The 27404-nt window shown below is 41.1% G+C and overlaps 1 protein-coding gene and 1 non-coding gene across 2 annotated transcripts in view; one reads left to right on the top strand and one right to left on the bottom strand.

The window, feature by feature from the left end:
- The window catches only part of RIPOR2 (RHO family interacting cell polarization regulator 2), a 206568-nt gene that overhangs the window by 155694 nt on the left and 23470 nt on the right, over positions 1–27404 (bottom strand). The window lies entirely within an intron of this gene.
- LOC133060067 (U6 spliceosomal RNA) lies at positions 16012–16118 on the top strand. The gene has a single exon (XR_009693729.1). It is a non-coding gene; the product is annotated as a U6 spliceosomal RNA (small nuclear RNA).

Raw genomic sequence — 27404 nt, 5'->3', positions numbered from 1 at the left:
CCACCAACCTCCTCTGTCCATGGGGATTCTCCAGGTGAGAATACTGAAATGGGTCACCATGCCCTCCTCCAGGGCATCTTCCCAACCCAGGGATCAAACCCAGGTCTTCCGCACTGCAGGTGGATTCTTTACCATCTGAGCCACCAGGGAAGCCCCATAGCACACATGTCATGGGATAAATCAGAAAGCCCTAGAGGTGTGCCAATGTCTTCACTACTCAGAGCATCACACCTAAATAGAACATTCTATCCTTCTCCATACTGATAATGTTGATTAATATACTAACCAGCCCTAAACTGTCTTGTCATCAACAGATGGTTCCTGTTTTTCCCTTACACTCATCCAAAGGCCCTTGCTATAAACTCTGAAATTGAGTTTTAGAAGAAGCATCAAAGAATCTCAAAAACAGATGGTATCTGACACCTACCAGATTCTACCCAAGGACAGAATTAGAATTTTCAGGATTCTTTTAGTTATGAAGTAGAGTTTAACCCAAGATCACGAAATAAGAACTAATTACCTAGGGCTGAAATAATGAACTTGATTGTGCTTAATGTTTCATTGTGAATTACTCCTTAAGACATCTTGATCTCTCAGCTGAACATTGAACACATTTTCACTTGGAGACTTGTCCTAACTGATCCCTAAGGTTTCAGAAAACTTTCTATAAAGGCTCTTCTGATAAGCTGTCAAGAAAACTCAAACAATAATGACTCATCATAAAAGATGTCATATATTGATTGATCTACTTAGAAAAGTAGTTAAATGCTATGCAAGGTATACTTACTGCTTTTTAAACTAATTTTTGTGATATAGTTAACTGTATATGTAATATCTCTTTTTGTACTTATATAAATATTTATAAAATAAGACAAATACCTCACAAAACATACTATATCAGAAATAAAATTTTCAGTCTTGGTTTTTTCTGTATATTTTTTCATAATGAAAGGGTTGCCTTATCTAAAAATTAATGATATTTGTGGTCAGACTGTATTACGCTGTTTTTTAGACTATGTCTCAATGCACTCAAAAGATAATGGTCTTCTGGACCTGTCAGAGGATATGATGAAATCAACTTTAATAGGTGGACAATTACACAAACATCACAAACAATGCTTCTGCTAAGGAAGCACAAAAGATAAATCAACAAATTAAGAATGCAACACCAAAAGAGGAACCCTGACACTGCAAAGACAATAGAGCAGACGAAAAGATGGGATGTCTGGATGTACAGAGCTTCATGTAGCTTCATGGTCTGGAGAAGGCAATAGCGAGTCACAGCTCTGGAGCTTCTGAAAAGATTGGACTGAATGGACTCATGTTGATACAGGTGAATTGTTTAAAAGATGCTATTTCCATACTGTTTACTACAATAATGATGAACTATAATAACACATCTATATGATATGTTAGAGTGGAAGAATTGAATATTCTGAGTGACTTGTAATGTGCGTTTGTTGCCTTGCTGAGAAGACAAAGCTATGCTGTAGAAGAAAAAACCAAATAGGATGGATGCAACTTGTAAGATATGCCAAGTAAACACAGGTAGTAAGAAGAACATCAGTTTGTTAAATGTAGATAGAAAAGAATGAATAAGCCAGGAAAATCCTAATATTCATGAAGTAATAAATATACATGAGACATATGAAGCACTAACAAAAAAATTCCAAATACTCAGGATACAAAATACACAAACTCAATGTTCATAAGGCCTTCATTTGGCCAACACTGGTGTCAGCCATCATCGCCTATGCATTCTCTTTCCATGAACTACAAATAAAATGTATGGTTCTTCAGTAAGCTAATTAATGACCTAATTAACGAGAAGGGCATACTTGTTCCCATTCCTGTGTTTCTCTGATGGTATATATCACTAGCTCTAGGTATTTTTTGCCTGTGGACCCTTTGCTCTAACCTCAGTGGCAGTTTTCACAAACCAAAGTATCAGTGGTGAAGGCTGATGTGTGTAGGAGAGAGAAAGACTGTGTGAGAGAGAGAAAGAACAGATGAATTTTGCACACCCTAGGATTCAAGTGCCATTCAGGTCCTTCCATCCCATTTACACCATATATTGTGCTATTACCACTTGCTTCTCCCTGTGTATTTTAAATTTACTTAATAACCCATATCATTTGAGCATTTTAATCTGATCTGTGAGCCATTCTGTTGTGTGACCTCTGGGATAGCTTGCCTGGTAGTGTACTAGGAGGTACACACTGCATCAAGGCAATTTTCCACAAGACAGATGAAATCCAGGATTCTGGAACCTTAACAGCTGTTACAATCATGTCCCCCAGCTAGGTTCCCATGGGACAACTATTCAGCATCTGAGGGCTATCCATGGAATACCCCCTGGGGATTTAGGCCCATGGAATTCATAACGAAATTTTAATCCAAGTGTTTTGGGCCACTTGGAGTGATGAAAAGTTCTTCTGCTTAGATTGTGTTCACCAAAACTGAGTAAGTGGCATCCTCATCACTCAAACTCGTAACAAAACTATAGCTCAAAAGATCAAGGGGGAAAAAGAAATAGCATCCTGGAGACAATGGGTCAAGAGAAGAGTTATATGAACTAGCCTAATCTCACTCTAGGCCTTCCCGTGTCCCTCTAGCTATACCTGATTTCTGGGATGAGGAAGGATTCCACAGAGAAAGCTCACATATGGACTTGGGGTTCCAACTCCTTTTTTTGTTCACCATCACACACAAAAAAGCTTTCACCTTTGTGGTGAAATTTCTGGTCCTCAGCACCAAGGCCTGGGTTGGGGGAGGGGGTGGGGGTGGGGGGCAGGGAGGGGGAGGGGTGGCAAGACAGAGATCCAAGCACTCCACCTGGTGGTCAGAAGGTTGTTTTAACAAGTTTTTGCCAAAAACTGGTTGTATTTTTTGTGTGTTCAGTGGCTAAGTCCTGAACGACTTTGTGACCCCATGGACTGTAGCCCACCAGGTTCCTCTTGGGATTTCCCAAGCAAGGATGCTGGCGTGGGTTGCCATTTCCTTCCCCAAGGGATCTTCCTGACCCAAGGATTCTTTAGCTCTGAGCCACTGGGGAAGTTGCACTAAGCATTACTTAAGCAATTGATAATGATTTGTCCTCTCAAGGGCTCTGCAAATGGTCACAAGGTAGGACACTATAGAAGGAGACCCTTTCTTTGGAAGTCAGATGGCCTGGGTGACCTCTAAAGTCCACTCTAAATCCTAGTTCTTATAAAGCTTTCCTAACTTGTGTCACAAATGCAAAAGACATTTCAGGCAGTCCTCACTTTGTACGATTCCAATATGCATGAATTTCCATTTCCATGATTTCATTAAGTAACACCAGTTTCTCAACTACACGGTTCCCATTTCAGCTCCTGCAGTGTATTAACCATGAGTGATGGTACAGATACAAACTTCACTTAGAGCCTTCAGCCCACAAATCACTTACAGAAATCACAGATCTGCATCAGGGTCCGTGACTAGTCATGTCAGTTTGCACAGACAGCGAAGTGTGTAGTTTTGTTGCCTCCTTATTGCTCAGTGATAAAACCATGTGACGATTTTACTGAAATGGATAATGGAAAGAGGGAACCGGCCAACAAATAGAGAGATAAAAGTGATAATGAAATTATCAATTATAAATTAAATTATAAGTGAATTATAAATGAAATTCCAACTGAATGTAAGGGGAGTTACAGAAATAATAACTGTGAGAATACTGACACTGAAATACCGGAGAGACTCTAGACCTGCGGTCAGGAGAACGTACTGAATCAGTGAAGGAGGGGATAAGGATGCCCTAACAGAAGTGACACCGGCAAAAACATCTCATTAAAAAACTCTCAGGTATATTTTACGACACTGAAAGCACAAAGGACAGAATGTTGGAAGCTGATGCATATTTAGAAAGGAATATGACAACTTGCCAAGGTACAGAAGATGCTTGCTCCATATTGTACATTATACAGAAGTCAAGCACAGTTTAAACTACTTTTGATGTTTTTCACAAAGAAATAAAAACACTTTAATCCTCAATATTTCTAATGTTTAAATTACACTCGACTAAATAAATATTAGTTTTACAATGTTTTCATTTTCCTCCTTATAACTGGCAGTAAGAGAGTTTTTAATGTTTTGACAAACATTTTTAGTTTATGGAACAACGTTTATTTTCCTATTGATTATTAAGATAACTTTGTATGATTTCAGCTTACGCAGTCATCTTTAGGGTCCTGCATAACCATTCAAAGTGAGCACTGTCTGCAATCTTTAAAGCAGGGTTACAAACTCAAATGACTTCTAGAGCCAGGAAGGTCAGGCAAATGAGGGAAGCAGGAAGGTAAGAGTCGATACGTGACCACAAATTCCCCAGCCTTTGTGGGAGATGGTGGAGACTGTGCCCTAGAGAGCTTTATCCTGTCTAAGAAAGGCAGCCTCTGCTCAACTCTATAGAGAGCCGAGCCAGGAGAAATGCTGGCCAGGGTTGCCAGATCTGATTCTTCAACAGCTGCCTGAAATCTGGATGTGAAACCTCACAATTTTTCAACAAAGACGGTGTTTCAAACGTTCAATGTTCTGTGAACCAAAGAAACAAATGGATCTAGGTGACAGCCTTTATTTTAAAAGCCTGAAATAGAGCCAGAGCAGATAGCGGTCAGAGGTTTAGGACTAGGAAGGCTGGGAAGTCAGATGGTAAAGAACTGTTAATGCTTCCTCCCACCTCTTTGGTTTATCTGTGGGCAGAGTGAATCTGAGACTGTCACATCTGGAAGACAGTTCACCACTTGAACGCATGTGGGGCACCTGAAATGCAGAACTCATTGTTATCACGTCCATGAGGTGTTGTGAAGAAGAAAGATCCTGAAAGGATAGGAAGGAGGAAGTTCTGCTGGGTATGTGAAATAGAAACCACATAAAATAGGTGGCTGGGGACCCCCCCCCCAGTGGAGGGCTGCAGGGAGGGGGAGCCTAAGGGGACCACCGCGAGAGAAGGCGGAGCGACTGTCAGGAGTGAGCAGTCAGGCACAGAGGCAAACTTCAACAGCCTCACTGTGCGTTTCCCCCCACTTCTACTTCATATTTTATTAGGTCATACCCTGAGCCCCTGAACTGCTTCTGTTTGCCCGTAGACTTGGCAAACTATGTCTCAGATTTTTTAAATAAGACTAGAAATTGTCAAATTGATTTTTATAACCATCCTTAGATACTTGAGGGAGATTAACCATTTGGAATTTCTACTTAGACAAGTAACAGCAACTTCAGCTCAGACAATTGAGGACTCTGAGTTGGAAGAAATCCTAGAGGCCACTTAGCCAAACCCTCAACCAAAGCAGGAATTTCCCTTTAAAACCCTTGTTGCTTCTGCCTGCAACACTCCCCCAAACTTGCTTCACCTTCAGTAAATCCGATCTGCAGCCTCACATACATACTTCTGACATGCAAGAACAAGACAGATGCTAAGAGTTTGACCACCTACTTGCTCAGAGAACAGGACATTTGCAAATGGAGGGCTTGAGGATAACAGAGTACAACTGCAAACAGAAGATCTGGAAGGCAAATGTGATTAATCATGTAATGTATCATTTTCAGTTTGACAAGAATATCCACCTGATGAGGAATCATCATGAGAGCTGAAACCAATTTTTGGTGAAGAGTGAGCATACATAAACAAGGCCACTGCATTTTGGGAGTCATTTTCTTTGTGTTTTGACTCTATACCAAAGCACTGCTTTTTTTTAGAAATGCTTTATTGATAGTGTTACAGAGAATTTAGGAAAAACATGCATAATCCTATACGTGAATATACTTTTCCTTTTACATCTTTCTTCCTGATCAACTCTTGCTTGAATACACACATAGTTTTACACAACTGTCATGAAAAGGTTCATATTATTTGATTTTGAGGAAGACACTGTCACTTTGTTCCTAAATACTCATTTCCCCCTTCTTTCTTGTTAATAAAACCCTGATCTTGCCTCTAAATGGCAATGTGCCTGGTCCCAGGTGATGAATCAAGTTTGGTAACCAATTGTGATCATCCTGTTCCTCACTTTCCTTTACAGTTAGGGGGTGACCTGTGAACCAAATTTGGCCAAAGAGACATAGGAAATTCCTGTTGGGAGTTCTGGGAACATTCTCGCTTTCATCATAAAATGGAATTCCCTTACCCCTTCTTTTTACATCTGTCAAAGACACGATGGCTAGAGCTTTGACAGCCATTTTGTGACCAAGAAGAAAAACTCAGGGGACTCACAGAGATGTTGGTTTTGAAGCAACACTGAAACTGGACTTCTCAGTTTATGAGAAAAATAAACTCTATTTGAGTCACTGTGGTTAGACTGTCTATTATAGTTGAATATAATTCTAGATGATTAAAACATTTTGCTTTTACTTAATTCTTAGTCTTTGCGAGAGGTCATAACATTTAATTTTGTTGATATGTAATTTAAAAGAGGATGTTTTATCATTGAGTAGTTTGCTTTTAGTTATTTGATGTTACAGACAATGCTTCAGTAAGCATCTTTGGGCATTTAGAGTTTTGTTTCTATCAATAATGCATTAAAGGTTATGAGTATCTTAATGGTTCTTAAATTGTTTTGCAAAATTGCTTTTCTGAAGGATTATATAAATGTACAATACCTCCAAGTATATAAACAAATTAATTTCACCATAATTTCATCAGCAATGGGTCTTACCATTATTTTTTGGCTGAATTTTTTAGGTATAGGATGCTACTTCAAGTGTGCTTTAATTAACAGCTCAGTTTTAATAGAAAGTTCATGATTTGTATAAAAGAGCTGAGAATTAGGCCAAAGCTCTCTGTGAATATGCAGGCTTTTAGCCACCCTTTCTGCATCACCTCTTCTTTTTATTATGAGGGCTGTGCTGGAAAGCAAGATCCCAGCCTTATCCAGCCTCTCAGCTCCGCTGTTGGTCTTCCCTCTGAAGTGATGTTCAGCCTGGACGTGCACAGAGACCTTCTCTGGCATTGACTGTGGCCACTGAGAAGGCCAGGGCCCCAGCAGCAGAATCTGCTGAAGAGGCAAAGTGAAAGTCCAAATGAGTCCATGAAGATGGAGGAGAACAGTTCCGGAGAAGAACCGTTTGGCAGGACCCCTCTATGTCGGCAGTGACAAAGAGGGTTGGGCAAAGGGGACGCAGCCCATGGAAAGGCAGGCAACCACGGGAAGGGAGGGCTCTGGTCAGCCAGGCCTGGTCTGGGCAACTGGCAATCCCTAAAGCCTAACCCACGCCTTTGTACGGTTTGTCATCCTCTAGACTCTGCCCAAGGAGGATGAGCTAAGCAAGCCCGGGAATGGTTGCAGGGCCAAAGCATCGCACAACCCAGGGGACGCTACTCACACAGATGACAACACACCAGGCACCCTCTGCTCAGTCCAGTTACAGCTCCCAAGTGTGACGAGGATGGGCTCACCTCCCACTTCTCTGTTTAAAATACCATCCTCGGCTCCCCTTGTCCCTACACTTCAAATCCTGAGCATTGCATCCTTCATGACGTGGCCCTATGGACCCCCCAGCTCTCTACATCTTTTCCCTCTTCCCCATCACTTTTCCTGCTTCCTTTAACATGGGCAGTCCAACCACGCTGATACCTTGACACTCCCAGACAACGCCACTTACTTTCAATACCCAGCCTGGAGGTTGCCTCCTCTGGGAAGTCTTTCCCTCAGTGCTCCAGGGAAGAGCAAGCCACTTCCTCCCTTGGGAAGCATCCCCGTGTCACCCCGACACGTTGCAGGGGCACAAGCTTCTGTTCTAGCACTTACTCTATTGTAGGGAGTTTACTTCGCTGTTGTACTGTGAGGTCCCTGTAAGGCAGAGCCCTCAAACTTGCCAACTCTGCGTCTCTGGCACACAGCATAATGCACAACTCCAGGTGGTACACAACAAATGTTTACTAAATTAGTGACATTTTTCAGGTCTAACTGGTTTTGGAATAAAAGGTATTCTTCAGCCGCAATCATATATATGCTCAAGAGGCAACAAATGTCCCTTCTTACTCTTACTGTTCCAATTGCGGGATCACTAGCAAGGTTGAATTCCCATGGTTTTCAAAGTTGGCTACTCTTTGGACTCCTCTGTGGAGCTTATAAAACTCCCAAAAAGCACAGCACAATTAATTTTTGTGGAGGGAGCTGGGCTTTTGTGCTTTAAGGACTGCCCTCTCCCCCAGGTGATTCTAATATACAGCATCTAGCAGAGAACCACTAGTTTAAATAATCCTGAATAGTTAGTTTAAAAAAGCTTTTCTTGTGTGCCGCCATGTTGTATAAGCACTGTGTTAGGCATCTGGAAGTGGGGTGTGGTGGGAGCTGGTGTTTGCCCCTAAGGGTAGCCTCAGAATTTTTATATTAGTTACGGTATTTGCCCTGAAGAAACTGCATTCCTTACAGTTGCAAGAGACAATAGAAAATGGTCTAAGATGGTATCTAAATTGTATGGTTTAGATTAGGGTTTCACAACAGTGATGTTTTGGGTTAGATAATTCTTTGTTGTGGGGGGCTGTCCTCTGCATCAGTGGATATTTAGAAACATCTTTGGGGCTATATTCACTAGATCTACACCCCTGTCTCCATCAACATTCTTAAAAAAACAATAATGTGTTCAAACACAGCCAAATGTTCTCTGGGACTAAACTCATGCCTTGTTGAGAACCACTGATGTTGATTTAGGCGTTGCGTTTGAACAAGACCCCAATGACTTGTATGCATATTAAAGAGAAATAAGCACTATCCTAGAGCATTGGTTCCCAAAGTGTGGCCTCCAGTCAGCAGCATCACCTGGGCATTTGTTGGAAATCTATATTCTTGGGCCCCACCCTAGATGTTCGGGTTTCCCTTATGGTTCGGTTGGTAAAGAATCTGCCTGCGATGCAGGAGACCTGGGTTGGGAAGATCCCCCGGAGAAAGGAAAAGATACCCACTCCAGTATTCTGGCCTGGAGAACTCCATGGACTGTACAGTCCATGGGGTCGCAAAGAGTTAGACACGGCTCAGTGACTTTCACTTCACCCTAGATGTACTGACTCTCAAACTCTATTTTAATAAATCTGCTAGGTGATGTTCACGCACATTCCATTTTTAGGTACACTACTAAATGATCCAAAGAGGGATGCAAGATTGAATGCTTTGGAGCAATCAGAAAATTCTCAGGAGCAGAGCTTGATTTGCGGGTGGCAGGAGGGTACTACAGGTGAAGGAAACAGCATTAGACAAAGATTTTCAGATGCAAATTAGCCTTTACTCTGAAACTGCCAAATTCTTCATTATCTCCTTTGATTTTTTTCTTAACTTCCTCAATCTGTTTGCTTTCTTGAATTTTGGATTTAAAACTATTTCTTGGGCAATTTATGCACTATGATATGTTCATCAACTTACTCAAGTAATTCTTTGAGAATCTCAACAAAACAAATGATCACTTGTAAAAAAAAACAGGAGTGTGTTTTTGAAAAGTTGTGCATAATCAAATATTTACCTTCAGACATTTATACAAATCACTATATATTTATATAGGTAGTCCTCAGTCACAGGGATTTTATATTGTGGACTATTTTTATAAAGTTAATAACAATCTCCTTAATTGATACTTTTAGTGGATTTCTATGGCAGACCTAATATCCCAAATCTACCTTCAAACCTGCAGCTAGGCTGAGATTTCTAAATAAAAAAATCTAACCCCTTTATTCCTTTACTTAAAATCTTTCAGTGATTCTTTATGGCCTCAGGACAAAGTCCAAACTCCTTACTATTTTTTATAGGACCTTTCACTACCTAAGCTTACCTATTGTTCTAGTTTCATGTATAGATTAAATTATGGGCAAAAAAATCCAAATGAACAAATATAAAAAATGTAGATAGAGACAGGCTATCTGCTGATGCTTGTTTAGTGATCCGTATTATTGTGCAATGGGAATGCTAATCAGCCCAAGTTTGCCCAGGCAAGGCGGTTTATGATGATTGGCAGTGGCCTGTGACCAGACTGAGCATTGTGGAACTTTATATGTAGTCATGTTTTTTTTGACTGTAGAACTTTTATTACTTCTTCCACTTGATTCAACCTATAGAGCATTTTGGGGTAAGAGTATATAAGGGTGCACACACACACATATCTAATACACACACACACATATCTAACACACACACACACACACATACACGGGCTTGCCTGGTGGCTCAATGGTAAAGAATCTGCCTGCAATGCAGGAATGAAAGCCACTCAGTCATGTTAACTCTTTGTGACCCCATGGACTGTAGTATGCCAGGCTCCTCTGTCCATGGAATTCTCCAGGCCAGAATACTGGAATGGGTAGCTGTTTCCTTCTCCAGGGGATCTTCCCAACCCAGGGATCGAACCCAGGTCTCCCGCACTGTGGGCAGATTTTTTACCAGCTGAGCCACCAGGGAAGCTGAAGAATACTGGAGTGGATAGCCATTCCTTCTCACGAGGATCTTTCCGACCCGGGAATCGAACCGGGGTCTCCTGCACTGCAGGCGGATTCAGGAGATGCGAGTTTAATCACTGGGTCGGGAAGATCCGCTTAGTAACCCACTCCAGTATTCTTGCCTGGAGACACCCATGGATGGAGGAGCCTGGAGGGCTACAGTCCATAGTGCCACAAAGAGTAGGACAGGACTGAAGCGACTGAGTACACACACACACACCTATGTATGCATATATATATATATATACACATATAGACACACAACCATTTATGTACCCATACACACACACATGCTTGCTTCAGGTTCCAGTATGGCTGCACATGGCCCTGAATCAGACTATCCCACCCTTCTATTTGATCTAGGAGACCTGATGAAGGCTGATCAGGGATCCTTGGGGACAGTGACTGGCATGGTGGGGAGAGAAGGTTGGCTGCCTGGCTCAGACTTCCAGCTCTAAGGGAACTTCGAAACCCCTCACCCCACCCCTCACCTCCACACCCCTCTGTCTTCAGGCCCAGCCTCCCAGCCATCTGTATAACCCAAACACTATGGTTTCTCCCCACTCTAGTCACACAAAGAAGGTTCTTACCAGTGTCTTTTTGCTGAGCTAACTTCCACTTTCACTTTACTTTTGATTAGAGGTTGCTTCCTCTAGAAGCCCTTTCCTGACTCCCAGAGGCTGCAAGACTAGTTAGGTGTCCTTCCTGTGGGCTCCATAGCACCCTGCGCTGCCCATGTGCGCCTCACTCGTGGCTGCCCAGTATAAATGTTCACGCGTCTCTCTCCCGCACTGAACTGTCTGGTCCTCAAGGGAAGGGCTGCCTCCTCATACCCAGTGTGCCTGACACAGAGTAAATGCTCCATGAGCCATTTATTAAATGAATAATTAAATGAATGAATACCTGGGTTGAGGGGCTTTGACTCGACATTAATTCCACACTTTTTCCCCTCAAATTAAAATTACCTAGCAAAAACGTTGGGCTACATTATTTATTTTAAATACAGCCAACCTTTGGTTTCTTCCCGCGCTCTTTTCTTCTCTGCTCTTTGTAGTGCTCTGAGTCCCTCTGTGGGGGAACAGCAGGCATCACCCAGGAACCTGGCGCTGAGCCAGCCGCACTGAAGTCCTGGCAGCGCGTGCCTCCTGCGCCAGCAGCAAAGAAACGCTGGCCCTAAACACCCTCGTGGCCATGCTTATGCCAGAGACAGACCCAGGAGTCAAAGAGACAAAGAACATGCTTTCTATACCTGCACTGGGCACTGTTTACCATTTTTGTAGAGGAGAACCAGTACAACACATTCAGGAAAGGGGCTGACCTCGATTTTTTCAAATATAATTACGGATATTCCCTAGTGATGGCTCACCTAGAATTCAGTTCATTTGGAGCATGTGCAGGTGGGCAGGGGTAGGGGAATTGGATGAAGGGGGTAAAGAGGTACAAACTTAATGGAGAAACAGACATAGAGAACAGAATTATGGACATGGGGAGAGGGGAGGGGAGGGTGCTTCTCTTTTTTATGGAAAGAGGAACATGGAAACTCACATCACCAGATGTAAAATAGACAGCCAACGGGAATTTGCCCTATGGCTCAGGAAACTCAAACAGGGGCTCTGTATCAACCCAGGGGGGCGGGATGGGGAGGGAGACGGGAAGGAGCTTCAAAAGGGAGGGGATATATCTATACCTATGGCTGATTCATGCTGAGGTTTGACAGAAAACAGCAAAATTCTGTAAAGCAATTATCCTTCAATAAAAAATAAATTAATTTTAAAAAGGGGGTACAAACTTCTAGATATAAGATACACCATGATAAATACAATTAACACTGCTGCACTTTATATATGAAAGTTAAGGCAGGAAATCCCAAGTTCTCATCCTGAGGAGAAAATGTTTTTTTTTTTAAATTTAATTTTGTATCTATATGAGATGATGAATGTTCACTAAACTTGTAATCATTTCATGATGTATGTAAGTCAAATCATTACTGTGTACATCATAAATTTATACAGTGTTAGATGTCAATCATATCTCAATAAAATCAGAAAGAAAAAATTTTGAACATATGTACATGTATACACATATATACATGTAAACCCAGTATACATATGTGTATCTATATATGTTTATATACATATTTATGCATCTATGTCTGTATATGCATACATGTGTATATATGCATATATAACAACATAAAGATATCTATATGTGCATATATTTTATATATATATACAAAGACCATGTACATATTTATAGTCTTGTAAAATTTTAATAATTTAGGTCAGAAGCCAGCTAACTTTTAATGGAAGGATCAGATTGGCTTTGTGGGCCACACCATCCTCTGATAAAACTATTCAACTCTACCATTGTACTGTGAAAACAGTCATGGACAGTATGTAAACATATAAGCTTGGCTGTATTCCAAAAAAAAAAATTATTTAAAAACATGAGTGGGCTGGATTAGGCCCACTAGCCATAGTTTGCTAACCCTCTTAGATTGCAGATGTGATTGAAAAACTTAGTAAATGGCATATAAGACAAAATCACCTAAGGTTTTGATAGTCATATAATGTAGTTTTATGAGATATATTCATATTGAATACTATGACAAAGCACAAATTCTATGGATAAGAACATAAGATGTGTCCTCTGGTTAGTAGAATTTAAGTCGATAAAAATTATGAGAAAAAACAACTCCCTTTTATAAAAGGATTTATCCAAAACACATACATTCTCCATTTTCATCTTTAATCATTATAATCATGTTGCCCAGCATCACTACTTTAAAATGCTCTGTGAATCATCCATATTTCCTCAACCATTCAGAAAGCTCTCAGGAAATGGATGTTTTAAAATTTCATACATTTTCCATCAAAACTAAAAGCATGTTTTGAAATTCTTGAAAGAACCTGCAACAGCAACAGTGTCCTTTAAAGACAACCTAATCTTTCTGACACATGAGATTTTACTCCTTTCTGGACCACATTCAATCTTTGCCACCCAAACTCTTGACCAGAATAAAAGCTAGGCCCTCCGCTTCACCCAGCACAGTATCAGTCAGGAATACCACATGGAGTAGTGATGGGGGTCGCAGGAACCATCTTTGTATGCCTGGGGTGAATGAACGTCCCGGCAAGAAAAGACTGGGTGCTGTCCATTACAAGAAAGACGAAACAGGTGTCCTGAAGTGAGGTGTGTGGTTAATGCATTTATAGCTAGCATTGCCTTTTGCAATTTACCAAAGATTCAGGTACAAAAGGGATTGAAGACAAGTTCACATGGATTGCTGCTCCTGTGAATTTTTCTAGGGTCGAGACATGAACATTCAGAACTCTGCCATTTATTGTTTTCACTGAGCAGACTAAACTGTAGAAAGGCAAGACTGGTGAGTCACTTCTTGACCTCTGATGTAGACCTGAACCTTTAAAATGTTCTAAATAATCTTCCCCAGAGTATGCATTTCTAAAACACAATACTGATCATTTCACAATTGAGAAAGAAAATTCATGGAATATATCAATATTTTGACTTCAGACTTTGAGAGTATCACTGTGTAAGAGGTATTTCAGTATTTATTTTTACAGAACTCTTCCCTCCACTCTTAGTCTACATAAACTGAGTCTTTCAGAATCAACATACCATAGTTACTATCACTGCCTTTAAAGGCACTACTACCTTTTATTACAAGTCTAACTTTTTTATACCTTCAGTAGAAGGCATTCTTCCTCCATTCTCAGAATTTTTTAAATAGTTTTGATGCTCATTTGTTCAAATAGTATTTTTGAATTCACATTTAATGCTAAAAATGTTCTAATACATCTGATATAAGGGCAATTATGGCCACTTTCCATTATTCTTTATATATATATACCTATGTGTGTGTGTGTGTGTGTGTATATATATATATATATAACATTTGGCTTTACCATTCTTAGTTGAGGCAGCACAGGGTCTTTAGTTGCAGCCTGTAGGATCTAGTTCCCTAACCAGGGATTGAACCTGAGCCCCCTGCATTGGGAGCGCACAGTCTTAGCCACTGGACCACCAGGGAAGTCTATCCCCTATTCATCTGCTAGGTCACTGTGAGAATAGAGAACAAATAAAAACAGCAGCAGTTGTATTTTATAAATTCTAAGTAGACAGTAATGCATTTCTTGGGATTCTGAGTAGCACACAGAGAAAAGGAGTAACTGAGTAGAACCAAGACTAGGGAAATCAGGGTCGTGATGTGTCCACTGTTCAACCTCCCATGACTTTAGACAGTTTCTGAATATCTCAAAAAAGCAATATATCTGTCAAATAGCTAAAACCACAGTGATATCCAGACCCCATGAAAAGAAAGCTGGGAATTAAAATGGCATGGCTGATAGGAAGTGGCTGTTGAATGATGGAGATGAGAAAGAATGAAGTAGCTGGTGAGCACAGACAGGCTTTAGACAACCAAAGTCATGTAACTGAACACCACATAATCAGTGGCAAGCAAAAGGTCTCTTTCTGTCTCACAATACCTGCCTCTTGTCCTAGCCCAATATTTCCACAGCAGTTCTGTTTGGATAGAATAATAGCTTCTCCTCTATTCTAACCACTCACCATTCACCCTGGGCTTTTCTCTACCTTCCCCTCACCATCCCACCCCAGGTTTTCTCCTGCCAAGAAGGGAGATGAGTGTCTGCAAATAGCACTAGTATGACAGTCATCTGCATCAGGAAAATTGCCTGTATCTCTGCTCAGCCAGCCAATCAGAAAGCTCCCATTATGCACCGCATAATTGCACTCATCTCACATACCAGTAAAGTAATGCTCAAAATTCTCCAAGCCAGGCTTCAGCAATACATGAACCGTGAACTTCCAGATGTCCAAGTTGGTTTTAGAAAAGGCAGAGGAACCAGAGATCAAATTGCCAATATCCACTGGATCATCGAAAAAGCAAGAGTTCCAGAAAAGCATCTATTTCTGCTTTATTGACTACACCAAAGCCTTTGACTGTGTGGATCACAATAAACTGTGGAAAATTCTGAAAGAGATGGGAATACCAGACCACCTGACCTGCCTCTTGAGAAACCTATATGCAGGTCAGGAAGCAACAGTTAGAACTGGACATGGAACAACAGACTGGTTCCAAATAGGAAAAGGAGTACATCAAGGCTGTATATTGTCACCCTGCTTATTTAACTTATATGCAGAGTACATCATGAGAAACGCTGGGCTGGAAGAAGCACAAGCTGGACTCAAGATTGCCCGGAGAAATATCAATAACCTCAGATATGCAGATGACAGCACCCTTATGGCAGAAAGTGAAGAGCAACTAAAAAGCCTCTTGATGAAAGTGAAAGAGGAGAGTGAAAAAGTTGGCTTAAAGTTTAACATTCAGAAAACTAAGATCATGGCATCTGGTCCCATCACCTCATGGCAAATAGATGGGGAGACAGTGGAAACAGTGTCAGACTTTATTTTTGGGGGCTTCAAAATCACTGCAGATGGTGACTGCAGCCATGAAATTAAAAGACACTTACTCCTTGCAAGGAAAGTTACGACCAACCTAGATAGCATATTAAAAAGCAGAGACAGTGCTCGCTTCGGCAGCACATATACTAAAATTGGAACGATACAGAGAAGATTAGCATGGCCCCTGCGCAAGGATGACACGCAAATTCGTGAAGCGTTCCATATTTTTTTAAAAAGAAAGAAAAAAAAAAAAGCAGAGACATTACTTTGCCAACAAAGGTCCACTGGTCAGGTCAAGGCTATGGTTTTTCCAGTGGTCATGTATGGATGTGAGAGTTTGACTATGAAGAAAGCTGAGTGCTGAAAAATTGATGCTTTTGAACTGTGGTGTTGGAGAAGACTCTTGAGAGTCCCTTGGACTGCAAGGAGATCCAACCAGTCCATCCTAAAGGAGATAAGTCCTAGGTGTTCATTGGAAGGACTGATGCTGAAGCTGAAACTCCAGTACTTTGGCCACCTCATGCGAAGAGTTGACTTATTGGAAAAGACCCTGATGCAGGGAGGGATTGGGGGCAGGAGGAGAAGGGGACAACAAAGGATGAGATGGCTGGATGGCATCACCGACTCAATGGGCATGAGTTTGAGTAAACTCTGGGAGCTGGTGATGGACAGGGAGGCTGGGCATGCTGTGATTCATAGGGTCGCAAAGAGTCGGACACGACTGAGCGACTGAACTGAACTGAACTGAACCCATGGCCTACTCTGCTCTGCGCCCTACCCAGTGGAGGCCAAAAATGAAGCGAAGCCTTTTTAAAGTTTGCATGGGCTGTTTCTGTAGAGAAGCCACACCCACTTTCTGTTTGGCATTGTGTGTGTATGAGAATCTTCTGTCTTAAAAGAAGACAAATGTTTTCCGGTTCCTTTCATAAGGTGCTTTAGTATTCTCACATTTTAATTTCCTCCTTTGGATTGGTATAATTACCATTCAAATCTGTTATACTCCAAAAATAAGCTAATTCCCCAAATATATTCAAACAGCCTACACACACACACACACACACACACATGCACGCACACTCTGCTGTCACCCACTCCATTACATCCTACATCATGGTGTTCATTTGGGAACTCTTCCTCCTTAGCCCTTGCTGACAGCTTTGCACCCAGACAACCTCCCTGTTTATTTCCCAACCTGGTGGTGCTAATAGAATCTGGAGTGCCTACTCCTGCACCTGCTCCTTCACAAGGTTCTGTTCACCAGTTCCACCTCAATCAAAGCAGGTATTAGCTCACAGTGTTTGTGGACCAGATTATAAATCAACCCATTAGACAAAACTCCTCATTCATCTGTAAAGTGCCATAGGGTCACCAACCTGCATAGTTCATCATAGAATTTATACAACAATCATACTTTGTACTCTCATTTTCCTATCTGTGCATTTGAAAAATATGCACAAATAACCAACTTCTAATTTTCCTTTTGAAAGAAGCATAAGAAATCCATGTCTCATCTTAATCAATGAAAAAAAATCCTTAACCATGAACAGAAAGTCAGAAAACACAGCCTCTGATAAGAGAGGATAAAGAAAACATGCTGGACCAACTTAGCTTCTGGTGAATGTGATGCGGGACTTAAAAATTTCCAAGGGGGATTTTCCCCCATCTTAAAGTTTTTATTGAATTTGTTACAATATTGCTTCTGTTCTGTGTTTTGTTTTTTTGGCCATGAGGCATGTAGGATCTTAGCTCTCTGACCAGGGATCAAACCTGCACCTCCTGCATTGGAAGATGAAGTCTTGACCACTAGAACCATCAGGGAAGTCCCCCAAGGGGGATTTAAAAAATAAAATCTCTATTAATGTGATTTTTTTAACCAATTAAAAGATATGCCATAATAAAGCTCAGTTCTTCACCTACTTCTCCTCTTAAAATTGATATTTTCTTTGTGGTTAGTGAAGGCTGGGATCCCAGCCCTGACAGCACAACGTGCTGCTCCTACCAGGATGACTCGCTAAGCTGGTGCATGGACTGAATGTCTGTATCCCCTGAAAATCCTGTGTTGAAATCCTAACTCCCCAGTGAGGTGGTGTTAGAAGGTGGGGCCTTTGGAAGGTACTTAGGTCATGAACAGGATCAGTATCCTTATAAAAGAGAGCCCAGGGAGATCCTCATCCCTTTTTCCATTTGAGAACACAAGAGGACACACTACCTATGAACCAGGAAGTGGCCTAAACCAGTGCTGAATCTGCCAGCATCCTAACTGTGAGAAATGAATTTCTGCCCAGGAAGATCCCCTGGGGAAGGAAATGGAAAACCACTGCAGTATTTTTGCCTGGAGAATGCCATGGACAGAGAAGCCTGGTGGGCTACAGTCCGTAGGGTCGCACAGGGTCAGATACGACTGAAGCGACTTAGCACACCAATAAACCACCCAGTCTACAGCATTTTGTCATAGCAGCCTGAACTAAGACACTTATTAAAATATTTCAAATGATAAAGGCAACAGAACTTCAAAAAGTGAACAAAAGGAAACTTTATAATTCCATGCCCAACACAAAACTGCTTTACATTTTGTATCTCCCCTTCCAGACCTTTAAAATTTTGAATCTTTACTTTAAAACATTTCTATTACACAAACACGAGAGCCAATTATAGAAACCATCACAGAAAATTATAAAAGGAAAACAATTAGAATAATCTCTAATCCTTCTCCCCAGAGAGGAATACTGTTAATATGTATAAATGTAGTTATCTCTTCATACATTAATGTATATTTTTAAATGGCTTATTTTTCAATGCTCTTATGACTCTGTTCTACCTTTATTCATTTGTTCATTCATTCAATAAACATTTATTGAGCACCTACTATATATCGGTCAGTACTTTACAGGGTAAAAATGAACTACGATGGTGCCATAACCCCTCGTGGTGCTCATGAGGTTTATAGCCTAAAGAAGATAGATGTGAAAAAAATTACTAGTTTCTCTTTGAGGGCAAAATCGTTACTTGTCTATTGGCCTTAAAGCTTCATCGCCCTTTCAAACCTCTCCCACTGTCTCGCCCCCACAAATACCAATCTCCTTTTACTGTTGTGCATTCACAAGCCTGCATCACAATTCAAGCAAGAGTGCCCTGGAACTCTCCATTCCTGTTTGTACATTTCACCCCCATGTCCTTCAAGGGCAGATGAGTCACTGAGTGTGGAGACAGTTCTATAGAGCACAGACTGTATCACCAACTGGTCTTGCAAAAGCTTCTGGTAATACTTACAGAGCTGTGAGAGTTCTGAAAATTCTACGGACAGGAAGGAGAAGGGTTTGGAAGAGGAAGTCAGAGAGAACTGGTGGTCACAGCACAGCTATCTAAGAAGCTGGGCTAAGAAAGAGGAAGCATTCTCCTTTTTTGGCTTCCAGGCAGCACTCTCCTTTGGGGAAAAACAAACAAATTTTGTGGTGGCTGAAAGCCTAGAGGAACCAGAAGCCATATGCTGTGTGGTGCTGCTGCCCAGGCCCCACGGCCCTGGAATGGGATGTCGCGGGAGTCTCCACGCCAGGTTCCAAGTGAGCCTCTTGCTCAGCCAGACGCTGGGTGGGGTTCTCTGAGCCAAGGTCCAGGGGCAATTATTAGATTAGCTTCACACAACTTGCTACTCTGATTTGCCTGTGGACTCTTTTTTTAAAAATGTCTTCCTAATATTGCTTGGGAAAATGGCCAGTATCCTGACCCTCTCAATAGGAAGATAAAACGATTAAATGCATGATGAGGGTGTTCTGTGTTTGCATGGTCAGCTGGACCTTATCTGGTCCACCTAGTCATGGTTTGTACCCCAGAGGACTCCGTTTTCTTCATAAGGTTTGACTTTCCCTCTCTGTAGCAGGACTAAACCCAGAGGACCTTCTGATCCATTTTCGCATCCTCAGCACTGACATGTGGTTTGCTTTTTGATACAAACCGTGACTCCTGCTTGTTCACTACCTGTCCCACCCCTGGATGTCCTTCTCTACCCTTGGCTGAGCCCTGCCACCCCTACCTACCGCCCCCTTCCCCGCCGCACTCTGGGCCTACCGCCACCTGCTTTCAGATCCACCACTCCTTTATGTGCTACTCGGTCTCCCTGCCTTCATCTCCCTGCCTTCCAGTCCCCCTTCACCACCGTGGCCTCTGCCATTCTCCATGACTCTTGATGACACTGTCATAGTTGCTCAGAGCTTCCAGGCAACTCTTGCTCTCCAGACTAGAGAACATGGTTCTAGCTGCTTTGCGGGGCCTTTGGGAGCCTTCATGATCCTACTTCCTGTTACTCACACGTTCCTTGTCTTCTTGTTGCTGGGCCTGCTTGCCACTCTCTGCACATATCATGCACCCCAGGACCTTTGCTCTTCCTCTATCCCAGTCATCCCTTCCCCAGCCTGTCATGCCTGCTTCTCTGTGAAAGTCCCAACCATCCACTGAAGGCCCACTGGAAATGTCAGTCTCTCTATGAAGCCTTGGCCCATCTTCCCGAGCAGAAGTGACCCTCCCTCTCTTCCCCTTTCAGGTCCCACCAGGACTTTATTCATTCCTAGTGCAGGGCACCGTGCCTGCTGTTGGGATACCGGGTAGATAAGACATGGCCTTTGTCCTGAGGACCTTCTGGATGCCCTATCTACTTATGTGCAGATAAGCAGAGAGGTACAATGATAATGACCAGGCATAAGCCCTCAACCATGACCTGATTGTGTTACCCTTCATAATACACAATTACAAGATAACACACATCTCTACTATCTGGTGAGTTGCTAGTTTGGTAAATTCCCAATAGCAAAGATCAGGTTTTAGGTTCCTTTGTCTTCTCTAGAACAGGGTCCTCTAGGATACACAGCTCACATTCCATGAGGGTCAGTTTAATGGAAGTAAAAGATAAAAATTCTGATGTGTGTAGTGATTTATAGGCATCAAGGCACTTTTCACAAGCCTGTCTAATTGACTCCTCCAGGACAGTAGTCCCTAGTGTGGCTACTTCCAAAAAATATTCTTCCCCAGGCCCCACCCCCAGAGACATTTATGTAATTACTTGGTGTGGGCCCAGGCATTGACATTTGGAAACAACAGTCTTCTGGGGCTTCTACCAGGCAGCTCGGATGGAGAAGCTCTGCTTTCCAAGTGGAGCAGGTGCTACCTCCTCTTGGTTTGTGGGTTGGTGGAAGCGGAGAGAGGTTAAATAATTTGCTTGAACTCATGTAGCTTGTTAAGGATGGAATCAGGACACTGATTCAGGATGGCCTCCCCCCAGGGAAAAGCAGCACAAATAGTGAAAACAGATCTCTGATTAATGTGCTGGGGCTTAGTGTAGAAAGTTGAGTGTGTGCTGACTTCCTGGGGGAAGACAGGTCATCAGCAGCAGGGACTCCAAGGGCAACTGCAGCTTACTAGCATCAATGTCAAAGGCAAGAGAAGACCTGCTTTCTTGTAGCTGGTCAGACAAAATGCCACATTCTTTACCATATGCCTCTTTGCCTATCAATCTTTATCGTGATTAATGGTTTCCCTGAATTCACTTGCCCTCGTCCAGTGACTCAGTCCCAGATACTACAGCCTGAGGTGTTAATTTGGTTGACTAAAAAAGAGGGAACTCTTAGAAGTCGTTTTATGACTCTGCAGGCCAAATTTCCCCAGAAACATTCACTTTTGCGATTGCAGGGTTCATGAAAATGCCCAGGAATTAATAGGAAGTTGTTCCTCAGTTTTAACTTTCACTGACTTTTGTTCAAAACCATGAAACCAGAAGAAGGGTAAGAAACCACAAAACTAGCCCCTCGGTTGTACATAAGTTGAATGCCAAAGTTTGTAAATCAATTGTTTGGAATGCATAATAGACTTTCTTGCAGAAATCATCTTTAAAACCAGTGGTAAAATTCCCAAGCTCTCCCATAAAGTTTATCTTAGGCAGAAGATAACAAAGATTATTAACAGAGAGGAGAATTCCAGAAATTCTCCATGATTATTTTCTGGGAATGAAGCAGAATAAAGAAGAGCAATAATCCCTGAGGCGGGGGAGGTGCTCAGTGTCTCCAAGCAAGTGAGAAATTCAGAGGACACAGTCTTTCACTTTTCAAGGCTGGATGAAGATGCCAGTAGAAATGATGATTACACAGTTTATTATTTTATGTTGGGAACTGAGGGCACACACATATACATATACATGCATGGATATGTGTATACATACAACCTTCCCACACTTACATATGTGCACATGTACACACATGTCTATACACATACATGCTTACACACAGATACACTAATATGGATTTGGGAGTCAAAGAATCTCACACAGAGGAACAGTTTCCCAGTATCCAGCCTTTGAGTCTTTGGGTGATTCTAAGAATGAGGCAGGGTGGCCAGGGCCCTGTGGATCACTGCCCCATGACTTAGGATCTTTTATCTGAACTCTTGAAGAAAATACCATATAATCATTGAGCCACATTTTTACCCTGCTCTTCTGCAAAGTAAAATGATATCAGGAAACTTGGGTTGATCTCTGTTACACTATAAAGCATGAGGTTAATTGGACAGTATTATTCTGTATCACATCGACAATCTGAGCAGAGCTTTTTCCCTTAGGATAGGATGTACAAGCACATTGCATTTTCATATTTTGCCTTACTTAACAAAGCACAGGTCAAAGCATAAGTCACATGAGAAAAGTTCTTAACTATAAAACCAAATTGCATGCCCCTGTCTCATATCACATAGAAAAAACTAACTCAAAAGAGACCACAGACCTAAACATTAACCAAAAAAACATAAAACTCTTAGAAGAAAACTTAGGAGTAATTCTTTGTGACCTGGGATTAGGTAATGGTTTCTTAGATATGACACTGAAAGCAAAAGTGACAAGAGAAAAAGTGGTTAAATTGGATTTCATCAAAGTAAAAAACTTTTGTGCTTCAAAGGACATTTTTATGAAAATGAGAAGATGATCCTACAGAATGGGAGAAAATATTTGCAAATCACATATTTGACAAGCAAGTTGTTTCTAGAATAAATAGAGAACTCTTGCAGTTAACAGTAAGATAAACAACCTAATTTTTAAAGTGGGATAAAAATTTGATTACATAGTTCTCCAAAGAAGATATACAAATGGCCAATGAAAAGATGACATGAAAATATGCTTAAAGCCACATGTCACTAGAGAAATGCAAATCAAACCCACAATGAGATACTAGTTCACGCCCACTAGAATAGTTAACTAAAAAAGACAGACGTATAACAAGTGTATATGAGGATGTGGAGAAGTTGGAACCCTCATACATACCTTGCTGATGGGAGTGTAAAATGCTGAACCACTGGAAAAAACAATTTGGTAGTTCCTTAAAAAGTTAAATAGAATTACCATATGATTCATCAGTTCTGCTTCAAGAGAAATGAAAACATATGTACACACAAAGACTTATACAAAAATACTCACTAGCAGAATTTTTCAAAGTGAAAACAACTGAAATGTCCATCAATTTCAAAATGGATAAACACGAGGTAGCCTATTTATGCAATAGAATATTATTTGGTCATAAAAAGGAAGTCTTGACACATGCTAAAACACAGGTGAACTTGACAACATCATGCTAAGTGAAACAAGTCAGACACATATTGTATGATTCCATTTATATGAAACGTCCAGAACATGCAAATCCATAGAGACAGAGAGCAGATCAGTGGCTTCCTGGGGCTAAGGGAGGGGAAGAAGGAGGGAGAGATGGGGAGTGGTTTTCTTTTTGGGGTGACAAAAATAGTCTGCGATTAGTGGTGATGGCTCTATAACTTGGTGACTATATTAAAGGATCGCTGGATTGTACATTTTAAAAGGATGAATTTTGTGATATGTGAGTAGTATCTCAATAAAGCTGTTAAAAGAAACCCAGAATGCACGATCCCTATATCCATAGAGGGGGAGATCCAGAACCACCAGTTACTCTCTTATCAAGGAAGGATAGTCTGATGAAGAAGCACTGCCTTGTCAGTCACTGAAAAACTGATTGATTTCTCTCCTTTTGTTCACAGAGGTGAGCATGGGCAGACAGCTCTCTGCACAGAGTGAGATGTTCATCAGGATATGCAAAAATAGCATCCCACCTACCAAATATCTGTCATCTATGTTCAGATTGCTTTTTCATTTTCTCTCATTTTTTGGAAAAAAAAAATCATTAAATAAGTACAGTTCCCCACTAGGAAGCTCTAACTTTGGATTGGATATGACTCAGGTCATATTCTCTGAAAACTCAATGATTTTTCTCCTGGAAGAGTATTTCTTCAATGGTGGTCTGAAGACAGTAGGTGGTCCTTGACCAACCAGTAAATCAAGCATCTATAGCTCCCTTGTTGACAGGGTGGGGCAGGAAGGATGAATGAGGACACAGTGGGGTGGGAATGGTGGTGAACAGGGTGGGGAGCGTCTTCCTTGACCAGAAAGGGCAGCCGCTTTCCACTGGAAATAGAAGCTGAAAAATGGATTGTTTTAAAGTGTAAAATCTTCATTCTTTAAAATGCTGATAACCAAACTTTAGAAAAATTAAGTAACTTCTGCAGGCCAAACAAAGCATTTGTGGGCTGAGTTCCAGCCACAGACTACAAGTGTGTGACCTAGGCTATAGGTGGTCTCTGCCATGGTTCTTTTCTACAATTAGCACCAATATTTCAAATCAGAAAGTGAGTGTTGATAGGGTACTTGGAGTTCATCTAGTTTAACCTCTCACTTCATGTTAAAATCCCTTCTCTGAAACAGATGGTCACCCTGAATTTAAGTAAGTTAATAATTCAAACCAGAAATGTGCAGTTTCTTTGTTAGCTTCTTATTTAAAATACTGTGGGATACGATTAGGTAAGGATGGAGGTAGAGGTGGGTTGAGGGGAGCAGGCCTAAGATAGAGGGCTGGAAGGGGCCTCAATGTTGATTTTTTAAATGCTTCTCTTATTGCTAATTGTAAGACAGACACACTTTATTTTATTGGACTTTGTAGATACTTTTTTTTTTGTTAACAAATTGAAGGTTTATAGCAACTCTGCATCAAGCAAGTCTGTCACTGACATTTTTCCAAGGGGATTTGCTCAGTTCGTGTCTCTGTCACATTATGGTAATTCTTGCAATATTTCAAACTTTTTCATTGTTATTTTTACATTTGTTATGGTGATGTGTGATCAGTGATCTTTGATATGACTATTGCAAAAGGATTATGACTCAATAAAGGCTCAGATGATGATTAGCATTTTTTTTTTAGCAATAAAGTATTTGTAAAGTATGCATATCTTTTTAGACAAACATTATTGCATACTTACTAGACTATGGTAAAAACATTTGTATGACTCTTTACTGATATATTTGCTTTATTGTAGTGGTCTGGAACTGAACCCACAATATCTCTGAAGTGTATAGATAGATAGATAGATAGATAGATGTCTATATACATATATCTACATCTGTATGTAAATAGATAGTTTCTTCCCTGGTGGCTCAGATGGTAAAGAGTCTGCCTGCAATGTGAGAGACCTGGGTCTGATCCCAGGGTCAGGAAGATCCCCTGGAGAAGGGAATGGCAAAGCACCCCAGTATTCTTGCCTGGAGAATCTCATAGACAGAGGAGTCTGGCAGGTTACTTTGTGTAGGATCTCAAAGAGTTGGACACGACTGAGTGACTAACACTTTAACTTTCATGCCTATATATGTATATTTTTAAACTCTAATTTATTAAAATGAATCAGTACATTTTGGGACTTAGGTTTCCCAGAATTCCCAGAAGGAAACAGAACATTGACCATGAGGTGGACCTGAGAACTATTGTTTGCCTACTCCCTCATTTTATAGTCAACAGAACTATGATCCATTAGGTTTAAACTATTTCCTTAAAGACATGTCAGACATGACTGAATCCTAGTATAATTAACATTTCTTTCAATGAATCAAGTTGTAACTAGGATCCAAACAAAACTATGATCACTTTGAAATTTCCTGTAAACTTTGGTACCTGACTTTCTCAATAGCACTCATTTTTTAAGATACATGAAGATTTTTTAAAGCCGGTATTTATTTGACTTTCTGAGCTACGCTTAATGGAATAATGAGGTAACTAACAAAAGTTATCTGTTAAGGAGAGCCAACTAGAGATAACTCATGATTCCAAAGACAGGGTGAACATGAAGCACAGATAATCCCCACATCCCTTTTGACTAGATCTCATCTTCCTAACAAAACCCTCTTGAAAGCTGCTGAGAAACGTTGAATTAATTTGTGTTTCACTTCCTTTATGTGTCCTCTGAAAGAGATTTGGCAGATAGTGGAGAGGGCAAGGAGTAAAAATGAAGGACTCAAAGAACCTCAAAGTTTAGTCAATCCATCCCTAAATAATTGAAAATTGTGTGTAACTTGGCACAAAATGCTGTGTTGAATTCTTTTGGTCACTTAAAGGGACAAAGAAAAATGGGGCAAAGCAAGTGTGTGGAGAGGGGCCTGTGGGATCATGCACTTGGCTTGCGTTGTTCGTTGGGGTTTTTTTGTTTTTGTTTTTTCTCTCTTGGTACAGCACCTACACACAAATTTGACAAACCAAAATAGGAATAAGAACATAGGCAGTCACACTGACCTCTGATTAAATGTAGAGATAGTTATGAGTCACATTAAAAGTCAACAAAAGCCCCAGTTCCGGTATTCATCAGGATTTTTTCTGCATTTATACTTGGTCCTTCTCTTTAATTATATAGAGTTGCCCTCAATGTACTGAAATGATAGACTGGAGCACAATTACTTCAGCAGGGGATCAGAGCTTTTGAAAGTCATTATTCATGTTAGACAAATGCTAAATTTCAGCCTGTCTGTCTTCTAAATGCAGTTAGGAACCTTCTAAACCTTTTGTGTGAAGCCAGGAGGGAAAACAGTCTGGCAAATTCTGACAAGTATCTCTTCCAGAGCACATTTGTACTCTGTTAAGAAGCTTGAGCCAACTGCTGCTGGGTTGTCATGGCAACAGACATATACACCATTTACACATCAGCTTCTGAAATGAGCACAAAATAACAAAACCTTCCGGATAAGATGGGATGGGAAGTGAAGGGCGACATCATTGGTGCAGCCTAACTAGACATGTTCTGTCTTCTAAAGGGCTCTAGTGGGCATGCTGCCCTCTTAGATTGTGTCATATTTACAAGCCAGTGGAAAATTCATAGGATCTTCCCTACTCTGTGTTAACTTCAGGACAATTCAATCAGTTGCTTTCACCAAATTCCCATTTCCTTTTCAAGCCCTGCTTACTAATTGATGTCAAACATTATTATAGTAATTGTGGGGGGGGGGGGGTAGGGGGGTGGGTGGCGCAGGGGAAAGAGTGCCTGTTTTGCTTATTCCTCCAGGAAATAAATTTCCCTAATTTTCCATGGAAGTATTCTTATATATATAGGCACTCATATATAGGAGATGGAACTAGATGAGGAGGTGGTCTATCATAGACCTACAGAAAATGAAGTTAATTGTAGTGTGAAAGCCTTCTCTTGA

This window comes from Dama dama, chromosome 7, assembly GCF_033118175.1.
Source record: "Dama dama isolate Ldn47 chromosome 7, ASM3311817v1, whole genome shotgun sequence".
Lineage (NCBI taxonomy): Eukaryota > Metazoa > Chordata > Mammalia > Artiodactyla > Cervidae > Dama > Dama dama.
This window is presented reverse-complemented; position numbering and strand designations above follow the sequence as displayed.